The sequence below is a fragment of the Lontra canadensis genome, unplaced genomic scaffold (genome assembly GCF_010015895.1).
Source record: "Lontra canadensis isolate GAN:19392208 unplaced genomic scaffold, GSC_riverotter_1.0 scaffold9, whole genome shotgun sequence".
Lineage (NCBI taxonomy): Eukaryota > Metazoa > Chordata > Mammalia > Carnivora > Mustelidae > Lontra > Lontra canadensis.
In genome coordinates, this window is record NW_022631003.1 from 13146532 (window position 1) to 13166917 (window position 20386).

The 20386-nt window shown below is 39.5% G+C and overlaps 1 long non-coding RNA gene across 2 annotated transcripts in view; it reads left to right on the top strand.

Annotated features, from left to right (window-relative positions):
* LOC116866143 overlaps nucleotides 1–14236 on the top strand; it is a 193540-nt gene extending 179304 nt beyond the window's left edge. The window contains exons 3-5 of one of the 2 annotated variants that reach the window (XR_004382345.1): nucleotides 1900–1997; nucleotides 12963–13132; nucleotides 13810–14236. This is a non-coding gene — a long non-coding RNA (uncharacterized LOC116866143). Of the gene's footprint in view, nucleotides 1–1899; nucleotides 1998–3266; nucleotides 3558–12962; nucleotides 13133–13809 lie in introns of those variants that run through there. The other variant, XR_004382346.1, reaches the window with a different exon arrangement.
* The last annotated feature ends 6150 nt before the right edge of the window (nucleotides 14237–20386 follow it).

Consider the following 20386-nt stretch of genomic DNA (forward strand, 5'->3'; position numbering starts at 1 on the left):
ATCATTTGGCGAGGATAAATGCAGATCAAGAGCAATGAGATGCAACAAGATTTAATGGCAAAGAGCTAGGGTATTCAGAACCAACCATCTCTTAAGATGGCTTTCCTCATGTGTCTGCAAAGATTTTAAGCCTGTTAACTAAGATCCCCTACTACACACTTCTTAGATCAGCCCCACCACTTCTTGTTTCTCCTTTTCATGCTTTCATAGATGCTTCTTTTCCCTCTCCATCCCCCCTGGAAGGACACATTCTCTCACCAGCCGTGTCTGCTTGTGTAATCAGGGTATCATTCTGTGTCCTCTCACTGTGTGTTCATTTAAAGTTCCCTTGATTGCAGTTGGGGAGGGGAGTTGGAGAAACCTTTATAAGGCTTCCAAGGATGACCTGAAACTGGCACCATCTTAGTACTGGTATATAGAGAGAAGAATAAGGTAGGCACTGCCTTCTAGGGACTAGCAGCCCAGTAAGGGACACAGACAGGTAAGCACATAATACCGAGGCTACACCATGGTGTAAGTACAACCATAAGAGCAGATACAAGAAACAGCTATAGCATGCAGGAAAGCATGATTAACTCTTCTTTGTCCGTGGGCATAAGAGGAAATGAGGGAAGGTTTCCTGTAGGAGATGATTATTGAGCTGGAATAGTGATAGAGGTGTTCCAGAGAGAGGAAATACCATAACTAAGGAAAAAGACATAACATGGTGTGAGGTGTCCAGGAAACTATAATGAGTTAGTTACTTTGTGGGGTGAGGGTGTGGGGGGCATATGAGAGGAAGGAGTGAAGCAGTCCTGAGGAGGAGGTGGGCATTCATTTTTGCCATGAGAGGCCTTTAAGTAAGGCCTGCTGTGACAAAGTACCACAAACTAGATGGCTCACCAGAAGTTTATTATCTCACACCTCTGGAGGCTAGAAGTCTAGGAACAAGGTGTCAACAGAGTTGGTTACTTCTGAGAGTCATGAGCAACTGTCTGTTCCAGGCCTCTCTCCTTGCGTCTACGGCAATTTCCTTGGCTTATGGAAGCATCACCCTCATCTCTTCCTTCATCTTCACGTCATGTTCACATTCTCCCTGTTTGTGTCTGTGTACACTTTTCTTCTGTGACACCAAATTCAGTCCTTTTGAATTAGGGCCTACATGATATCCTCACTTTAACTTGGTTATCTCTGTAAAGGCCCGATCTCCAAATAAGGCCACATTCTGAGGTACTGAGGGTTAGACATTCTACGGAGGAATTTTGGAGGAAGACACAGTTCAACCCATAACAACCTGTGTTTAAAAGACAATTAAAGAAAAAGAACTATAGAAGGATCAACCAGGAAAGTAGGAAGAGAATACAGTGTCTAAGGAGAGCAGGAGGTGGGACCATCTGCTGATGGCTCCTTAAGGGCAAGTGAGTGGAGGCACCAAATCCCAGCTCTGTCTTTTGCACACTATTCATGTGCTTCTCATGTTTCTCATTGCAAGATATGGGTAATATTTCTTCCCCACAGGGTAGCTCTAAGGATTAAATATGACTATGTACATAAACTCCGAGCACATAATGGGCATATGTACATGTGTACGTAAATAGTAGTGTAAAAAGTCACACCATCGTGACATCTTTAATATGCACAGGCTACAGAATGCCAAAGGGGTCCTAGACTTATCCATTTGCTCCCCAGATACACTACATCATTTAAAGGCTGACACCTTGGGGGGCTGCTCTTGTCTCCCTCTATATGTAGAGCTCATTAAATTCCGTATTTGCTTCATGTGACTGAAAACCTGTGGGAATATACAAGTACAAAGAGTGTGAATTATGGCTGTGAAACAGGATTTTAAAATATTCCCCTCTTATACTTTCTGTGGAAATTAAACATCTGATTTGACACCTCATGAATCTTTCTCTCCAGGTTGTTTGGTTTGGATTTCAGATGGTGACTGACCAGCCCAGGGGAGCCAACAAAAAACTGCCTTGCTCTGTGCATCTAGCGGACGGCATCTCCAAGAGGTAAGTTCCCATTCCTTGATCATTCCTACCACTGAAGAGATACCACGATCCTTCATTTAGCAGAGTGTCACCTTTTTTTTTCCCCTGATACAGTTGAGTTTAGATGAAAACGAGTTTAGATGCTGCAAAAACTCTCTTGAGAGACTGTATTTTCTATATTCGTAGCACATTCAAATGATGCTTCAAAAGAACATCTGTATCATGACTGAGTGTGTTAAATCAACCTAGGCCTGTGTCTAGCTCTCAAAGTCTCCCACTCCACATCCTTGCACTACTGCTATTTTGCTGGTATGGTTAAGAAGCCATGAAAAGGAGACTGATTCTGGTGAAATTCACGTGGACCTTATTTCTGAAAGATGCAAATATTCTGATTATGTCCATGTCTAAATATTTGTGAGATATGGCACTCCATATAATTTTTTTTTTCTTTTGAAACAACTTCACCATATTTTCTGTCAGTCCTTATCCTTTTTGTTGGGAGAGTAGAACCACCCTTTTGTTTACTCATCCTTAACTACTACAGGCATATCGACAAGCAGCTTGTTTGGAACAAAAGAAAAATTCCCAGGTGGTGCCAGAAAAATTCCTCAGCTACCCCCATCACTGCTGCTATTTGTAATAGGCTGGAGAAGACCAAGATGCCTGGAGAAAATCTTACATGTTAGTTTCTTTAGCTCTGGGCTTCTGAGTCATGGAACATCAGGCCAAAGAAATGCACCAGTCAGCATTGATCTGTTTCTTCTGTCTCTCACTCTGTTCCTCTCCCTCCATTCCTTCTCAGTGAGGCCCTCATCCTCCCATATGGATTCTTGTAATGGCCTTGGAAGGATCTCTCCTCCATGTCAACATCATTGTTAACTTAAACTCTTAAGGCCCACCACTTCCCTTGGGATTCTTGACCCTCACTGGTCTCCACTGCCCTCAGAATAAAGTCCACACAGCCTTACATCTCTCTCAGGGTCTTCACATCTGTCCTCAAACTATAATTTCACACTCTTGTTCCTTGACAGTCTTCATATAATATTTGCTTTAGCTAGACAGAATTGCTTTCGTATAGACATATGTACCATGGTGGGTGCTTGATTCATTCTCTCCCCTCTGAGTGGAACACAGGACCTATCGCTCTCAGGGCTTGGCCTACTTCCTCCATAAAGGTTTTCCTGAGGGCTTTACTCAGAAGGGGTGCCCTCTGTTAATTCTTGTAGCCCCATCTCCGAGGGCTTATTTTGCTTTCTACGTGATACCATGTTTATTTGTGTATCTGCTCAGCTCCTCTCTAGATTGTGAACTTCCTGAAAATAAGAGATGTGTCTGACTGATGCCCCCAAAGTATCTGACACAGCTTCTGACACGCACAGCAAGCAGCTTATGAATGTCTGGGAGCCGGGCAATGGGACAGATGTGGGGTCAAGGAAGACTTACAAGAGGTTCTTCCAGCATCTAGCAAATTTTTACATATTGTGGCTGCTGAGTTTTCTCAGCTGAAATTAATATGGAAACAGGAGTTTAGAGGGCAAATTACTTTCATATGAATTCAGACTTGCAGCTAATAAATGAAGTGAAAACCTCAAAAATCTTCATTGCATATTGTCTAGCCGGGGACAACTTCAACCACACTTTTATAAGCAACACTTCTATGCAGATCTGTCAGATAATTTACCCCCCCTCCCGTGACAGCCATCTTTTGCTTTCTCTCATATATTCTTAGTACAGTCCCCATGGTAATAAAACTTTACTCAGAAAGCAAGAAGAGCGTGTGAAGGAGGGAGAGAGGTGAGCAGTATTTTTCCGTTGGACTTGTCCTACCATTGCTTCAAGTTCATTACTTGCATTTTACCTTTGTTTTGGTAAACAAATTGTTATCAACTGTTTTGTTTTCTGGAAGCTCCGCTGAAACGCATTTTACAGTAGCTCATAGCTCTCAGTGTTCTCATTTCCAAAAATCGACTCTTATTTGGGACTTCATGATTCTTTCCATGGAAGTCAGAGAGGCCTCATTTAGTTGGTATTCCCTTCTAGCTAGGTTTCCAAGGAGAGAATTGGCTAACAAGAGCAGCAAATCAAAGCAAGCACCCTGGGTTCTGTGTTATGCACATGTGTCTCTGTATATGGGTACACCTGTGTATGCGTGTGCATATACATATGTGTACACACACATGAGTGTGTGTGTGTGTGTGTGTGTGTGTATAAAAGAAAGAGAAAAACTGAGAGAAAAGGAAAACAAAGGGCTTTGGGGCATCCTTTAAATTGGACCATATCCAGCATTGTGCTGCCTAACTTTAGAATCCATGATGGGAAGGCACTAGGTGGAGGTTATTTTTTTTTTTTTTTTTTTTTTTATAATTTTATTTTTTATAAACATATATATATATATTTTTTTCCCCCAGGGGTACAGGTCTGTGAATCTCCACGTTTACAAACTTCACAGCACTCACCATAGCACATACCCTACCCAGTGTCCATAACCCCCCCCCAACCCCCCTCTGCCCAGCAACCCTCAGTTTGTTTTGTGAGATTAAGAGTCACTTATGGTTTGTCTCCCTCCCAATCCCAACTTGTTTCATTTACTCTTCGGTGGAGGTTATTTTAACCTGGTGGTGAGCTCTGAGGCATGAACACAGTGAAGGAGGGAGAAAACGGTTGGAGATGCTTGTGATGGGTTGACAGTCTGAGGCACCCACACCCACTCCTATGCCAGGTGCCCCCAGTTACACGTCTGCTGCCGCAGTAGCCTTAGAGCTGGGGTAACAGCAGAAAGGGCATTTGTGAAGCTGCTAAATGCTCGTTCCTTTGCCAGTTGGTAGCATGTGTGTCCTGTGTGTTGCATGAAAGAATTAACATTGTCCACAGTTTAGTGGAGTTGCAAAGGATTTTATCACGTGTGCTCACCTGAATGTTGAATATACCACTGCCTGATATGAAGAAGCCACCAGCTCTTTAGTCGAGTTTCTTGCGAAGTTTATGAAACACTAAATCCATTTCATTTCAAATGACTTGAAGCAATTTTTTTTGTTTGCTTGTTTTGTATGAAGTTTCATAACTGAAGTCTTGAGAAACATCTCTAAGATTAATTGGTGGCAGTGATAAAGGTGTGAGTGTGGCATTCTAAGTTATTTACAAAAGAGGGTTTTGTACATTTTTAAAACCATGATAGCTAAAACTATGCTAATGGTGTTAGCTTAATATTAGAAGCCTGGAGTTAACGATGCATTTGGGAAAGACAGAGCTTATCATTCACATATCTTCAGTCTCAAGCACCTAGATGCCAATATTTTAAAATATAAGAATAGAGTGGTACAAAGTGATTCTTTCCTTTAGATGTCATTTTCTCCAAAAAAGATTTGTAATGAAGGTAATAACTTGTTTTTTTTAATAAGCCCTTAAAAGATATGTTTTTTAAAAAAATCATATTTTTACAATTGCTCTAGCATTTCAGAATTATTGCATATCAGATATCTCATTTTATTCTTGCAAAATTGTCTAGGACAGATTTTCTCATTCCCATTTGACATCAAGGAAACAGATGCCAGATAATAAGATAGGGCTAGATTATAGATGTTTTGATTCCCCATTTTTGTGTTATTTTTGCTAGCTCATAAAAGAAAGGAAAAAGAAATTGTAATAGCTGAAAAGTCCTGGCAGAGGTCCACATTTTCCAAATGTAGATATGATGCTACTAGTTCTAATGGATAGCTTAGGGGTTTAAGTTCAAATTCTTTCTCTTTTTTTTGATCATTTTCTGGTGATAGTTTTGGTAGTCTAACATAGTGATAATAAATTCTTAAAATTTAAAATTCCTTTAATAAAACAGCAAAAGAAATTGTTTTAACAAATAAACTTTTATATAAATAAATCCCAGCTATACTTTAGAACTTACTGGATAATACTAATTGATAATAATAAGCTATTATCAATCATAGCTTAATTTAGCCCTCAGATTTTCTCCAGATTTTTATTAGAATTTCCCCTCTTAGTCAAGTTTTTAAAGATATATTTATTTATTAGAGAGAGAGAGTGAGAGCATGCAAGTGATGGGAGGGACAGAGGGAAAAGGAGAGAGGATCTCAAGCAGACTCTGCTGAGCAAGGAGCTGGACATAGAGCCAGATTTTAGGGCCCTGAGATTATGACCTGAGTTGAAATTAAGTGTTAGACACCTAAGTGACTGAGCCACCTAGGTGCACCCTTTTAGTCTATTATATTAATTTAAATGGAGCATTCTCCTGTCTAGGGTAGCCTTAGTCTCATACTTGAGGTTACTTTAGCTTTAAGATTCTTCTTAAGATATATCAATGTGTTAGATTGGCAAAACTCTGAAGTGGTAAGTTTGCGAGTCTGTTTGTTTTCTTTTTTGTTGTTAACTTGGATTTCCTCATTATTATTATTATTATTTTTTTACAATGGGAACATATTGTACTTTTATAACAGGAAGATATTTTTAATACCATTTTAGATAAATGAAATTATAAATGGGAAAAAGTAAGGGAGGAAAAAAGAAGATGGGAAAGAGAGACCAAAAAAAGAAGGAAAGGTAGGAAGGAAAAAAGGAAAGAGGGAAGGAAAGAAAGAAGGAAGGGAAGAAGGGAGAGAAAGAAAGAAGAAAAGAAAACAAAACAAAACAAGAAAAAGACTCTAGCCCAGGCTTTAAGAAGTACATTATTGGGTGGCTATGATTATTTCCTTAAGGTCACAGGGCCAGACCACATCCTTGTCTGAAAGTCATGTTCCATAAAGGAACACATGCTCCCACTGTCAGCCATCTTGGGAAGAAGCTAATTCTGGATCTGAATATGGGGTTAAGGTGAGCCTAACCTGTAAGATGTGGAAATGCTTAGGGAGTTCTGATGACTGATGTTTGAAATAGTCCCCACCACAGAAGGAAGGAGAATGGCTGTGAATTGGTCTCTATAGAGCCACTACATCTAGTAGCAGCTGAAGGCTGGAATATGCAGAAGCCCCCACTGGGCTAGATTGAGGATATATCTGCTACAGACTGGTGTCCCTGAAGAGCAGTGATGTCACAAGGATGGTGGGCTTTGAGACACAGTGAAGTGGCAAGGTGGGAGCCAGCATGGAGACACTGAACGGGTTGGAAGCTGGCCTGTTCCTGAGACATGCCAGGAAAATCTGCCAGGAGACCCCTGAAGGCAGATAGTTCTTGGGCCTTAAGCTGGTGGGGTTGAGGGTGAGGGCTCACATTCTGAACAGTTAGATATAAAAAGTGTAACATTTTGTCATGCTTCAGACATGTGCCACTTGGGACATTGGGTTGGGGGGGAGTAGATGTGGATGAAAGGAAATATTTCAAGATGTGGAATGGAAATACATGTAAGTTGTTGAATGATGAGCAATTTCTTTTTTCTTTTCTTTTCTTTCTGTAATTTCCAAGTCATGTATAATTTCTTCCACAATTAAAATAGCAGCATGTTATAAAAGTTATCTGTTACATTTTTTCTTGGACCCCTAGGCACTGTTCGATCTCGGTGACACTGCGGCCTCTCCTAAGTCTTACAGTACATGGAATCATTCCTAGTATTCCATTCTGTGAATCATTCCTTTGCCTGCTCTCAGGTTCCTGCTTCTAATCTGATACCCAGCAAGCTTCAGAGCCTTCGGAGCCCCCCTTTTCCCCTTCTAAACAGAACAAGGAAGATTGAAGTATCATATTTATTTACTCAGAAGAGGCAAAGATGATTGTTATTTTGTATGACAATCAGGAAGTAACTGTTGACTGTGCCTTCAAAAGATCTAGAAACAACTTACCCAACATATTTTCAGGATTCAGTAAATATTTGTTGAATAAACAGTGTAATCAATCAATATATTAATTAATTCTCTAATTCTCTCCACATGGAAGATATTTACTTAGATTTGAATATTGATTTCTTAGTAATAACTATTCATTCTTAATAATTTTCAGTACTGTTGATAGAGGTTCACCAAAAAAGCTTCCTGAAAGACATGTGCTACATTACAGATTTAGGCTTTCCAATATGGTAGCCAGTGGTACATTAAAATGTGGGTAGAATGCATTAAGATGTTGTAAAAGTAAAGTACACACTAGGTTTTGAGTGACCTTATTAAGAACGCTTTTGATTTTAGTTACATATTGAATATATTATTAAAATTAGTTTCACTGGCTTCTTTTTATTTTTTTTAAATATGGCTGCTAGAAAATTTTAAATTACATAACATGGTTCATAACATTCTGTTGGATAGCATTATTTATCACACAAACATCTTTAAAAGGAGGAGGATTTACCACACAGTTTTAATGTGATTTTATTGTACTGAACACCTTTCTCATTCTTCTGATACAGGTTCTACTGTAAACCCTTGTTTCTTTTTTTTTTTTTCCTCCTGGTAATGTAATGATAACTTGACAGAAAAAAGTAATAAGGCCAGGCATCAATACCATGTATATTGACTATAGAATGTGAAATATGTTAGAAGTTTAGGCACTAAAAGTAAAAGAATTTTGTTTGGGAAGCCTGAGCCTACAGGACCAGAGAACACCAAGTATGTGAATGGTCCTGGGCCTCTGAACGTATCTCCAGAAGGGAGGGATTGTTATTAAGGAAGGTTATTGTAAGATGGTGTCGTGGAGTATTGTCTTTTTCAGGTGTGAATTCACCATTTGGAATATGGATATCCTACAGATCTCAATTCAAGTAAGATGGACTATCTGTAGTTGAGATACTTTTCAGAAATCCCAATCTTAACCTACTGTCAAAACCTTGATTAAAAAATGAATGATATTTGCAAACCACCAAAGAAAATACTACCTGTCCATCTGATAACATTCTGATCAACAACTATAATACATTTGGATCACTTAAACCACTGCCCTGTCCAAATGTCCTCACTTAACCACAGTTACAGACCATGATTTTGGTTTTTTTTTTTTTAAGATTTTATTTATTTATTTGACAGACAAAGATCACAAGTAGGCAGAGAGGCAGGCAGAGAGAGAGAGAGAGAGGAAGAAGCAGGCTCCCTGCTGAGCAGAGAGCCCAATGCGGGGCTCGATCCTAGGACCCTGAGACCATGACCTGAGCCGAAAGCAGAGGCTTTAACCCACTGAGCCACACAGGCACCCCTGATTTTGGTTTTTTTAAATCAAGACTTGACATAAGAAATGGACATCTGAAACACACATGAAATGTTTTTGCAAAACAGATACTGTCCATCTCAGAGTCTCTGCAGTTAGGATCCATATGAATAATTTCCTCCTTGATTTTAAAACCTGTAAAAAAGTTGTTCTCACCTCAAAAACTCATCTTTCCTTCTACTAGATAAAGAGGTCCCGTGACACTGCTTTTTTACCTTGGGTAATCATGATCTCAGAATCAATTAGTACTTAATTGTGGTAATAGGTTAATTCTTGTTCTTGATAAAATTATCTTTCTCTAGCTTCTTCTCACTCTTTTTTTTTTTTAAATTTGAAATACGCTGGGTACATAATTATAGTGGTGGCTTTTACAGGGTGGAAGTTTGTGTTCAGTTACCCTGGCATGGGAAGTAATCGCTCACCCTCTACCCCTAACCCAACCACATGTGATCCCAGGGAAAGCTTTCACTCTGTCCTCAGTTGGGGTTTTGCCATGTTTTGATTTTTTCTGATGGAATATGTAGGGGGACATCAGAAGCCAGACTGAATAAAGATATAACATATTAAGAGGAGTCTGAAGAAAAAAAACTCTCTAGACTAGTGAAACAAAGAAGGATTACCAAGTGAGAAAAGTGACAGTTATAAAACCTTGAGTTAAAGGTTCAGTTATATAGTGGAGTTGTGTCCTACTATTTTATATGAATCCTTTCTAATCTACAATGTCCTATGTGATTGATTTTTAACCTACCTCTCCAGCATTATCCTGTCTCCCCCTTTGCTTATTTGCTGCTACAGACGTACTGACCTTTATGTTCAACTCTGCCAACCTCATCCCTGCCTCAGGGCCTTTGCACTAGCCTTGCCTTCTACATGAAACACTCTCACCACATCTTCATAAGTCTACTTGTTATTATTCAGGTTTCAGCTCAGACAACACTTAATGAGAGAGACCTTTTGAAGAAGACCGTTGGAAGAAGCCCTTGTACCTTTAATCCCTCTCTATCACATCACCTCATTTATTCATTGACCTCCTCACTACCTAAAATCACTTGGTCATGTCCCCCCTTTATAATGAAAGCTACCTGAGATTAGAGATGTTCTTTGTCTTGTTCACATCTCTATTTCAGCACTAGGAGTGCTAGGCATATAGAAGATATGTTTGTTTACTCATTTATTAGTTTCTTGGGTCAGGTCCCCCATGAAGCAGACATTCAGATGGATCACTTATTGACAGGAGCCTTTGGGATTAATACCTGTGAGCAGGGATGGATGTAGGTTTAGAGAGGGGGCAGAGCTGGCCTGTGATCTAGTCATAGCAAAGCTTCAGTCAATCCCAGAGGAAACTGGAGTCGGGATAGCCCTTCATGGTCATCCCACCTTCAGGTAAGAGTGCTGGTTCTCTATACCTCTGGAAAGAGGACAAAACCTTGGGCCACTCAGCTCTCCTCAGTTAGGGCAATTTCTGGAATAAGACCCATCTGTGAGCTCTACTCCCAGCACTTTGTCCTGAAGGCAGGTCCAAAATCTAGGCCACACCCCTGTCACCCACTATACCTCCTACCTGCTGCAAGTGAAGAATGGTTCTAGATGCTGGTGACACAGCAGTGAACTGAGGAAACATAGATCCTTGGTCTTGCACAGCTTAATGTTAGTAGATGGATGACTTGGTCAATCTGTCACCTGTGTCTGCATTGTGTCCTCACACTGACAACACACTTTTAGAATTGTAAACCATTGAAAGACCGTGGTTCTTCAGGGGGCAAAATAAAGAAGGAGAACCCCTGAGTCCTTTGATGGAAACTAGCATAAACCAATATCCCTAGAATAGCAAGAGCGGCATTAAGAGATGCTCTCCCAACATCCGTTCCTCCAGCTTCTCTTTTATTGTCTCCTTGTTGCAGAGGGAGGTCCTAGAGGCCCCAGGGCTTCATACTATCTCCATACACAAAACCTACCTTTTTTAAAATCCAAATTTTATTCTCTTTTCGTCTGTCCTTTACCCAAACTTTTGATTTCTATATCTATTCTGTCTACCTACATACAACATACATATATTCAGACATTCTGGGCTTTTTGATGTTCTTTCCTTTCTTTTCTTTCTCTCTTTCTTTCTTGCTTCCTTTCTTGACAAATAATGTATTATTTGTTTCAGGGGTACAGGTCTGTGATTCATCAGTCTTAACACAATTACACAATAGCACATACCCTTCCCAATGTCCATCATCCAGCTACCCTATCCCTCCCACCCCATGGGGAGGGTATGTGCTGTGATGAGTGCTGTGAATTATGTAAGACTGATGATTCACAAACCTGTGTCCCTGAAACAAATAATACATTATATGTTAATAAATGCTTAAATTCTCCCTTTTTCTGAGAAACTCGTTTTAAAACTTATGTGCCACAGAACACTAGTTCTAAGAGATGCCATGGGGAAAAAGAAGGAGGAATCTTAGGTCCAACATGTCTACTTCTTGGAGAATCACGGTCTACATCAGGCTCTGGAAAGTCCTGCAGAAAAGAGATGTATTTTATTTTGGACTACTGTTTCTCAAACTTATTTTACCACAGTGCTTACCCCCATAACTTTTTGTTGGTTTTGGTGGTGGTAGTGTTCATTTTGTACATCTGTTAATATCCCTACAACAGTGAGAGCATCATTGAGACATGCTCTCCCCACATCTTTCCCTCCAGCTCTTCTTCCACTGTCTTCCCATCATATCACACAGTCTCCCTTCCTAGCCTCTGCCACTCCCAATTGATATGCCATCATGCTACAGGTAGGAATCTTACTCTTAAGATATAGTTTCCCCATAACCCATGGGAATAGGGAATAGAATAGTGCTTATCAGGGGCTGAAGGGTAGGGGAATGGGGAGATACTGGTCAAAAGGTTCAAACTTTTAAGTGTAAGATGAATACATTCTGGGGATCTAATCTACAGCATGCTATCATGACCAGTACTGTATTATATACTTGAAAATTGTCAAGAGAGAAATCTTTAACATTATTGCTATAAAAATGGCAATTACATGAGGAGATGGAAGTATTAACTAACTCTATGGTGAGCAACATTTCACAGCATATAAATGTATCATCATTGTGTTGCACACCTTAAACTTACATATGTCATATATCAATAATATCTCAGTAAAGCTGAGGAAAAAGATACAGTTTATTCAGTTGCTTTCCTTGTTCATGAGGCTCTGTGTTGCCTGACCCATCACACATAAATACCATAGCCTGATATTCTAAACTTTGGATCAATATCTGTAGCCTTCACTATTATAATTCATATTGTCATTCCAATCTGTGTGTTGTTTGTCCCAGCACATGGTTGACTCATTTCTTTCTTTGCATATATTATGTCTCCCACCTCTCTCTGATAGATTATGCCTTACTTCCCTTAAGGTTCATTTAAAAATTCACCTCCTGCAGAATCTTTTTTCTGTCCTAGCACAATTCTATTTTATCTCTTTAATGCATCAACACTTATGTAATCCTGGGCAAGAGGGTTTGGGAATACTGGGAGACAAAACTGGATGGGAAGAGTGTCTGGCATATAGCATGTGCTATTTTTAAGCCCCTTCTTTGTAAATGACTAATACTAAATATTATACATTATAGCAACAACAACAAAATGATACCTGCATTCTTTGCCATTAATAAGCCCAATTCATGGTGTCCTAAGGTTAGAAAGGGAAAAAGAGATTATCTGGTCCCATCATTTCATTTTCAGGGTGAGCTAATGGAAACGTGATGACATTAACTTAATTGTCTAAGGTCACATTTGTGGCTGAGCTGGAACAAAAGTACAGGCTGTTTGATTCTTCACCCAGTGCACTTTTCACTTCCCCAGGCTAGCTGTCTCAGTCACCAGTTGTCCATGTGAACAAATTGCCACCCACGCCATTACATGAGAGTTGCCAGATGATAAGAACTTGAGGTTTTCATAAAAGGGTGGAGAACACTTTGGGCCGTGGCATTCAGAAGGAGCTAGGTACAGTGAAGACTCAAAGCAAAGGACTGGTAAGATCTAGAAAGGTGGAAGTTGTGAGGTGAGGTAGGACTATCATTTAATTGGGCAGAAATCAAAAGAAGCAAGTGTTGGGAAAGAAAAGAGTATAAGATGTGTTCAGCAGGAGATGCACAGACAACCTGGTGGAAGATAAGAAATAAGACTAAAGGCAGCCTCTCCTGTCTGTGTGCCTTGGGCACCTCCTAACCTGTCAGGAAATGATGCTTTCATTTCTCTGATCAGAATTTATAACAGGAAGCCTGAAAAGAGTTCTATAATGGTGGCACAAAACATTTTCTAAAGGCAGAGGCAGAGTCGTCGGTTTACTCCACGCTGCTGTTCACAAAGGGGCCTGCTGTGTTTGTTTTATTTTCCAAGAACCAGAGGCGGGCTTCCCCATACCACTCCTAATGTGGCCGCCACACACTCTTTTCTCTTACTGCGAATACTCATCTGAGATCCTTGCAGCTATTTTAGGGACTTCAGGTAAAGGGGCCTTCCGGGGTAATGCCAAGGCTTCTCGTAGTCTTAAAATTAGCTGCAGGCTTCAACTTTTAGGATGCAGTGCCCGCTGGTAATTAAATTCTGATAATAGCCAAGAATGGAAGTGTTCCAGGAAAGCAAACTCTGCAGAGTTGAACCATGTATGGGCATTGCAAGTGTGACCTGTCGCATGTTCATTTGGCAGGCACCTTGGGGCTCCATGACTGCCACCGAGCATGAATGCATGGGCACCGAGGGATGCTATCAAGGATACCAGATGTTGTCAACACGCAACGGTCTCCCGTCAGCAGGGAAATTCTGAGGCGATCCAAAATCATTTATCCACACGCACCTCAAAGCCAATGTGAGAAATTCATTTCCAAAGTGGGAAATGTCTATTCTGTGTCGTTGTTTCCAGACAAAACCCCTTCTTGTATAATACCAGATGACAAATGGTGCAGCTGCTCTTCTATTGGACACATAGAACAGCCAAAGAGGAGCAATTGCTACATTTACCATACATAATCCCTACCCAATGGGCTTAGAGAACTGCTTGCTTTTTTATGTGTCATCAACCAGATGACATCGGAAAGTCATTTTAAAAATAGCCCCTGCATGGTAATGAGTAAGTTCATTCATCTCAAGAGGCCAAGTGTTCATTTCAATTAAAATAAATAAAGAGCAAAACTATCACTGCCTTGTGTGTGGTGTTAGGAGAAGGTGTGGCACTTGTAAGTGCTGAGAGAGTTGGAATTCTAGAAAAATAAGGCATTTTGAGTAATACAGGAAGTATTACTTAATACTTAGTAATACAAGAACGGGAGATTCACACTCTTTTCCATTTTCTGGATGACTCTGATCATTCAGATAAGATCCACAGATGAGAAAACTAAGGACCAAACGCCTTGTCCCTGCTGCCCCTGCAGGGCCCTTGATATAGCCCAGCGTTCCAGCCAATGTTCTCATGGCTTTCTCACTGTGAAGGATCACTTCTTGATTGCTGTTATTGCTGATTCATCTAGGTCAGGGACACCGTCATAATAAACTCCCATCCTCTCATTCATGTAACAGGTTCATATTAAATCAGCCCTGTCGTGTGGGGATTCCAAAAATTGATTTCTTATCTTGTGCCTCTGTGCTTGGGTGGCTCTGTTGGTTTGCAGGTCACTAATGACTTCTTTTGGGTCTGAGATTTAGTTTTTCCCCTCCTACTCATTTTAGAGATAGGGGAATTTCCCCCAAACTCAGATTGCCTGACAGAAGCTCACAACTTTGGGTTGGGTCTCTCTAGGATCTCTGTCTGTGGTCTAATACTTTGATCTCCTTTGACTCTCTTCCAGCCTTGTGGGGCCTCTTGGGTGAGGCTCTATCTGACTGATTCCCTCTATCCATTGATTCCCTCCATCCACCCTGAGGCCCTCAATTTTAATGACCAAGCTTATAGGACACAAATACTTCCTTTGTTATAATTGTTATTCCTAAATATTCTTTTAGCTTTAGATATCACCTTACTACTTTCAGTGTTTATTTGTTCAGCCAAAAACATGGATGATTTCTATTTTGTGCCAGGAACTAAAGCTGATGTGAAAAAATAATAAGATATAGTTCTTTCCTTGAACAAGCTCAGTCTGAGGTGACATTTGGGATGATCATATCTTATATCTGCATAACACTTTAATGTTCACAAAGAACTTGCACGTATGATTTCTTGACCATTACGCTTTAAGCTACAGATTAATCTAATTTTCATATGCAAGACCACAACTATTCCAAAAGAGTCATGAAACTAGCTTTCTCATGATGTAATTCAAATTCATACTGGAGAGAAACCTTATAAAAGTAATGAATGTGGGAAAGCCTTCAGCCAGAATCATCACCTTTTCCAGCATGCAAGAATTTGTACAGGGGAGAAATGCTATAAATGTTTCATTGCTTGAGCAAACTGGTTTTTTGACCTATATTAGCTGGTGGATTTTCTATTTAAAGAGACCTCCTTTCAGGGCCATTTGGGGTTTTAGTACCAGGTTCATCTCTTTTAAATTGAGAGAATGCAATTTATGCTTTTGAAATATGATTTATATAAGTAGCTTAGCACAATGAAAATTATTAAGCTTGCAGAAAGTCTGATGGGATCACATAATATTATTTTTTGCACATTTTGGTGAAAACCAACAGATTGAATATCACTATAATCAGATAAGGCATAGCTATACCACTGGAAAGTGCAAAAACACCTAAAAATGTTTTGTTGTCTCTTTGGTCAACTGAAAGATATACTTTTGAGAATTTCAAGAAATGGGAGTCCGTGACATCCAGTGCCAAATCCAAGAAGGTGTGATGGCAGCATCACTTTATGGAGCTACATTTTTAAAATTCAAATACTCCAGGGTCTTACTTACTTTTAGATAATTTGCTATAATTATAGGGTAAGTTGCCTGCCAGGTGCAGGTTAGTGCCATATATTTATATATAAATAGGCTTGAGCTCAACAGGTGGATGGACAAGAGGAAAATAGGGAAACCCAGATCAAAACATCTACTACATTTTGGTAACCTGGGTATGCTTAGACCCCAGAGATGACTTTGAAGTTGGTTCTTCAAAAGCTAGAGAGATATAATTGGCCTCTGAATAGATGCCCTTATAAGAGCAACTTGGGTTGTCAGTCATCATCATAAACCCCGTTGTGTATGTTAAAGTTCAAAATGTTGTGGTCATCCAATGAATTATTTCAGAATTCCTCTACTCCTTCGCAATTCAGTCTTTAAAGTGAGAGGTAGAGTAAGTGCCTAAGAAATAGCCTTTACCTTAAACAAGTACCTTAAAAGAAGGGGCCTTTGCAAAAACATAATCTTCGGGTAAAAGAATCAAGAATTTGGATATTGGAAGCTGCCACTGTATCACAGAAGTTTCTGTGTAAAACTGTTCTCCTTCCATCCCCGCCCCCAAAGTAAAGCTGTTTCAAAGGAATGGCTGGGGATGTGAGTAGGGTGCTGTGCCTAATCACATACAGCAATTCTGTGTCAGAATATGTGTTTAATTGCACACAACGTGTTCCTGGGCAGTATTCTCTGTTCCCTTCTGTCTTATTATTACAATCTGAAGAGAAAGGAATGAGTTAAAGAAACTAACCTTAATGATTATTTCCTATATCCCAGCCTTTGACATTGACATTCTTGTGAAAATATGTTGTCCTCATTGTTACGGAGATTGGGTTCTGGAGGTATGAGATTCTTATTCTACAGCTTGGTTATTTGGGCAGTGCTGCAGTACAAATAACAGTTTTGGTTTTTCTATCCACCAGCAATAACCATTAGAAAATGCAACTTTTTAAAAAAGAACTCCAACTCACAAAAGCCATACAACTATTAAGTACTCAAGAATCAACTAAATATACCAGAACTTTATAGAGGAAACTATAAAGGTATGCTGAAAGAAATGAGAGAATGTTTGGATAAATGGAAAAACAGTTACAAATGTAAGGACTCGATATTGTAAAGATGAAAGTTCTCAAAGTATCTTCAAATACAATGCATTCCCAATCAAAATTCCCACAACATTTGTCATAGAAAAGTGTTTGTGCAAAAACAGCTAAGATGATTTTCAAAATAGGATATTAGGAAGTATTACAATGAAAATAATGTAATTGTGGCTTAAAATTAGGTAAATAGAACTATGGAACAGACTAGAGGGTCCAGATGGGTGCATATAGTTACATATGATTCTGTTAGAAAAACAGTAGGATTTCAACTCCTTGTGGTGGGGATGAACAGCTCAGTAATGGTGTTGAAATAACTGATAATCCATTCACAAAAATGAATTCTTGATGGATTGAAGAACTATGTCTTTATATGTGTATGTATCTGTGCACATGTGAGCTACACACATTTACCCTGAGAAGTATTTACATGTGTGCACAGGGAGGCTTATACAGGGAGATTCATGACATGATCATTTTAAATAATGAAAAGAGCAGGAACAATATCCATTATTTTTAGAATTGTGAAACAAACTATGATACATCCAAATACAGGCCATGCATATATAAAAGAAGGAAGTGTACTCATATGTAATCACACTGAAAGATCGCAGAATCAGAGGAAATTACTGCCTGTGTTCTCTTTTAGGATTTTCAGTTTCCGGTCCTACATTTAGGTCTGTAATCTATTTTGAATTTATTTTTGTATATGGTGTTAAAACGTGGTCCAATTTCATTTTTTGCATGTAGCTGTCCAGTTTTCCCAGAGCCATTTATTGAAGGGACCTGATTTTCCCCCATTGTATATTCTTATCTCCTTTATGATAGATTAATTGACCATATAATCAGGGCTTTATTTGGGGGCTCTCTATTCTCTCCTGTTGATCTATGTTGTCTGTTTTTGTGCCAGTATCATAGTGTTTTGATTACTGTGGCTTTGTAGTATAAATTGAAATTTGGAATTGTGGTACCTCCAGCTTTGTTTTCCTTTCTCAAGTTTGCTTTGGCTTTTGGGGTCTTCTGTGGTTATTGAGAGTATAAGTTGTTGCAGCAACCACTGTGGAAAATCGACTACAATTTTTTTTTTGCCTTTGGGAAGTGGACTGATCAAGGTTTTCAAGGATGACTGGCAGAAAATTACTTTGTGCATCAGGAATTACATAAGGAAGGCTATATGGTTTGTTCTTAAGTTTCCTAGCAGAGTAATGAGAGGAACAGAACTTATCAATCTCAGAAGAACCTTTGGAAATTAAAAGGTCAAGACATTGAGGACTAATGAATGAAATGAATTATGGAAGCTAAAAATACACTAATTTTCCATTACTTTGGGGCTAAATATTTTGGAAATATAAACATGATGGGCAAGAAGAAAAGAAGAAAGTCTAAGCATTTGATCATATTCCTGAAAGGACCATAGATTGCTTTGGCATAATCACTCACAATCTATTTTCCTGTGGTGTTAGGACATGTATTATTCTAATGTTTAGAGAGAATGCCAGTTTCCACCTAAAGATGTAATTACAGAAGTACACACAGTTTACTGTTTAGATGGGCCACAGAAGTATACAGAGGAGTTCTACAAATCTTCTTTTGTTCTCCAAAAAAGTGTCAACTAATGCTTCACCCAATACATATGGTCAGAACATATTTTTTTGATTGACTGGAACAATATCTTTAGGTTAACATAAAGCGTTAAGATTCAGGAATTATCTCCCCAACTACACAATGACTAAAGAGAAGCTTAAACCCACCCTACCCTTCCAGGTGATGCATCAGAGAAATTCTGATTCTGTAGCATTCTCTTACTTGAATAATGTGGACATCTATATATGGTGATAAACCTAGTTAAGAACTTCTGATGTCCTGTTGAATATTTATATGTTGTATAGATCTCACTGTTAAACTCATCCTCTCAGTGGAGGCATTTGTCAGCTCTCCTGGTTAAGGTTTGGGGAAGCTGATTGCTGAAAGGAAAGGAATAAGAAAAATTGTAGCTCTGGCATTCCAGATAAATAAGCTCCTAGCAGTTGAAAACCACTGAAGTCATACTCTGAAATACAGATCTGTCTTGAAGACTTAACTGCTGGATTGAGAAATGAACAAATACTGAAATACACTAAATCCTTCTCAAAAGACACCCAGTTTTAACAGCCATCTTTGGGCCTTATAGCAAGAAAGCTTTAAAAAATTCAAGAAGTACTTCTTGATGTTAAATGAAAAATAATTCTGTAGCCTGCATGCTGTGAATGTCTAGTTTGTTTTCTTGCAATAAAACAGCAAGGGGGTATTTGTTTTCAAACAGATCTCTCTCCATTCTTGCCTTCAGGATATCTGATGCTTAGTTTATTTCCCCATCAATTTATCAGTCATCAGAACTCTCTCTAACACACTGCTCTCAAATTCTCACATTAAAGGGATAAGACAAAGGGATAAGACAAATTTTTGCCACATATATTCTCTGCCTTGTTCACTGTCTAGCTGGTTTTTTGGCAAATAGTCTTGGAGGCTTTGCTGTCCTTTTTTTTACTGAGTCCTGTGCAACAACACACTTGAGGCACAGCCCTCAGCTCTGCTGATCCCAGCTTCTAGGAACACTTTTTGCCTGCCCTTTAAATCCTCCCACTACAAAGTCTTTAAGTTTCCAAGAGAGTACATACAATGAATGGCTCTTGCAATTTCCACTTGAACTTTTAATAAGCATTTAAAATAAAAATGCCAAATGCAGAGTTCTTGCTTCATGCTCTCCCCATCCCCATCAAGCCCACTTCTCCTCCCGCCCCTGCCCCCCACCCCCAGGCAAAGGTGACTCAGGCCAATATCCTTGGAGTCATCCTTGATCTTCTCTTTCTTTCAAGCCCCATATTCAGTTATTAGGAAATCTTGTCATCAAAATATACCTGTGATCTCATCCCTCCTTACCAACTCCACTGCGGGTCAGAGCCTCTACTGTCTCTCAGCTGGGCGGCTGCACTGACCTCCTGGCTGGTGTCTCTGTTCTTACTCTCTACCTCTTGGAGTCTATTCTCTAAACAACTGCTTGAAAGCCTCTTTTAAAATGTAAATCTGATTATGTCATTTCTCTGCTCAGATCCCTCCAGCAGCTTCTGATTGCACCTAGAAACAAACTCACAGGCCTTCCTCTGGAAACCAATGTTTAGTATGACCTGGCTCCTGGCTTTTCTACATCTGGATTCCTTCCTCTATTGTTTTTCCTGTCCACTCAGCTTCAGGGACACTGCCTTCCCAGAGGGAGGGCCAGCTTTTGTCTGACCCAGGACATTCATGTGGCTCAACTTCCTCACTCCAT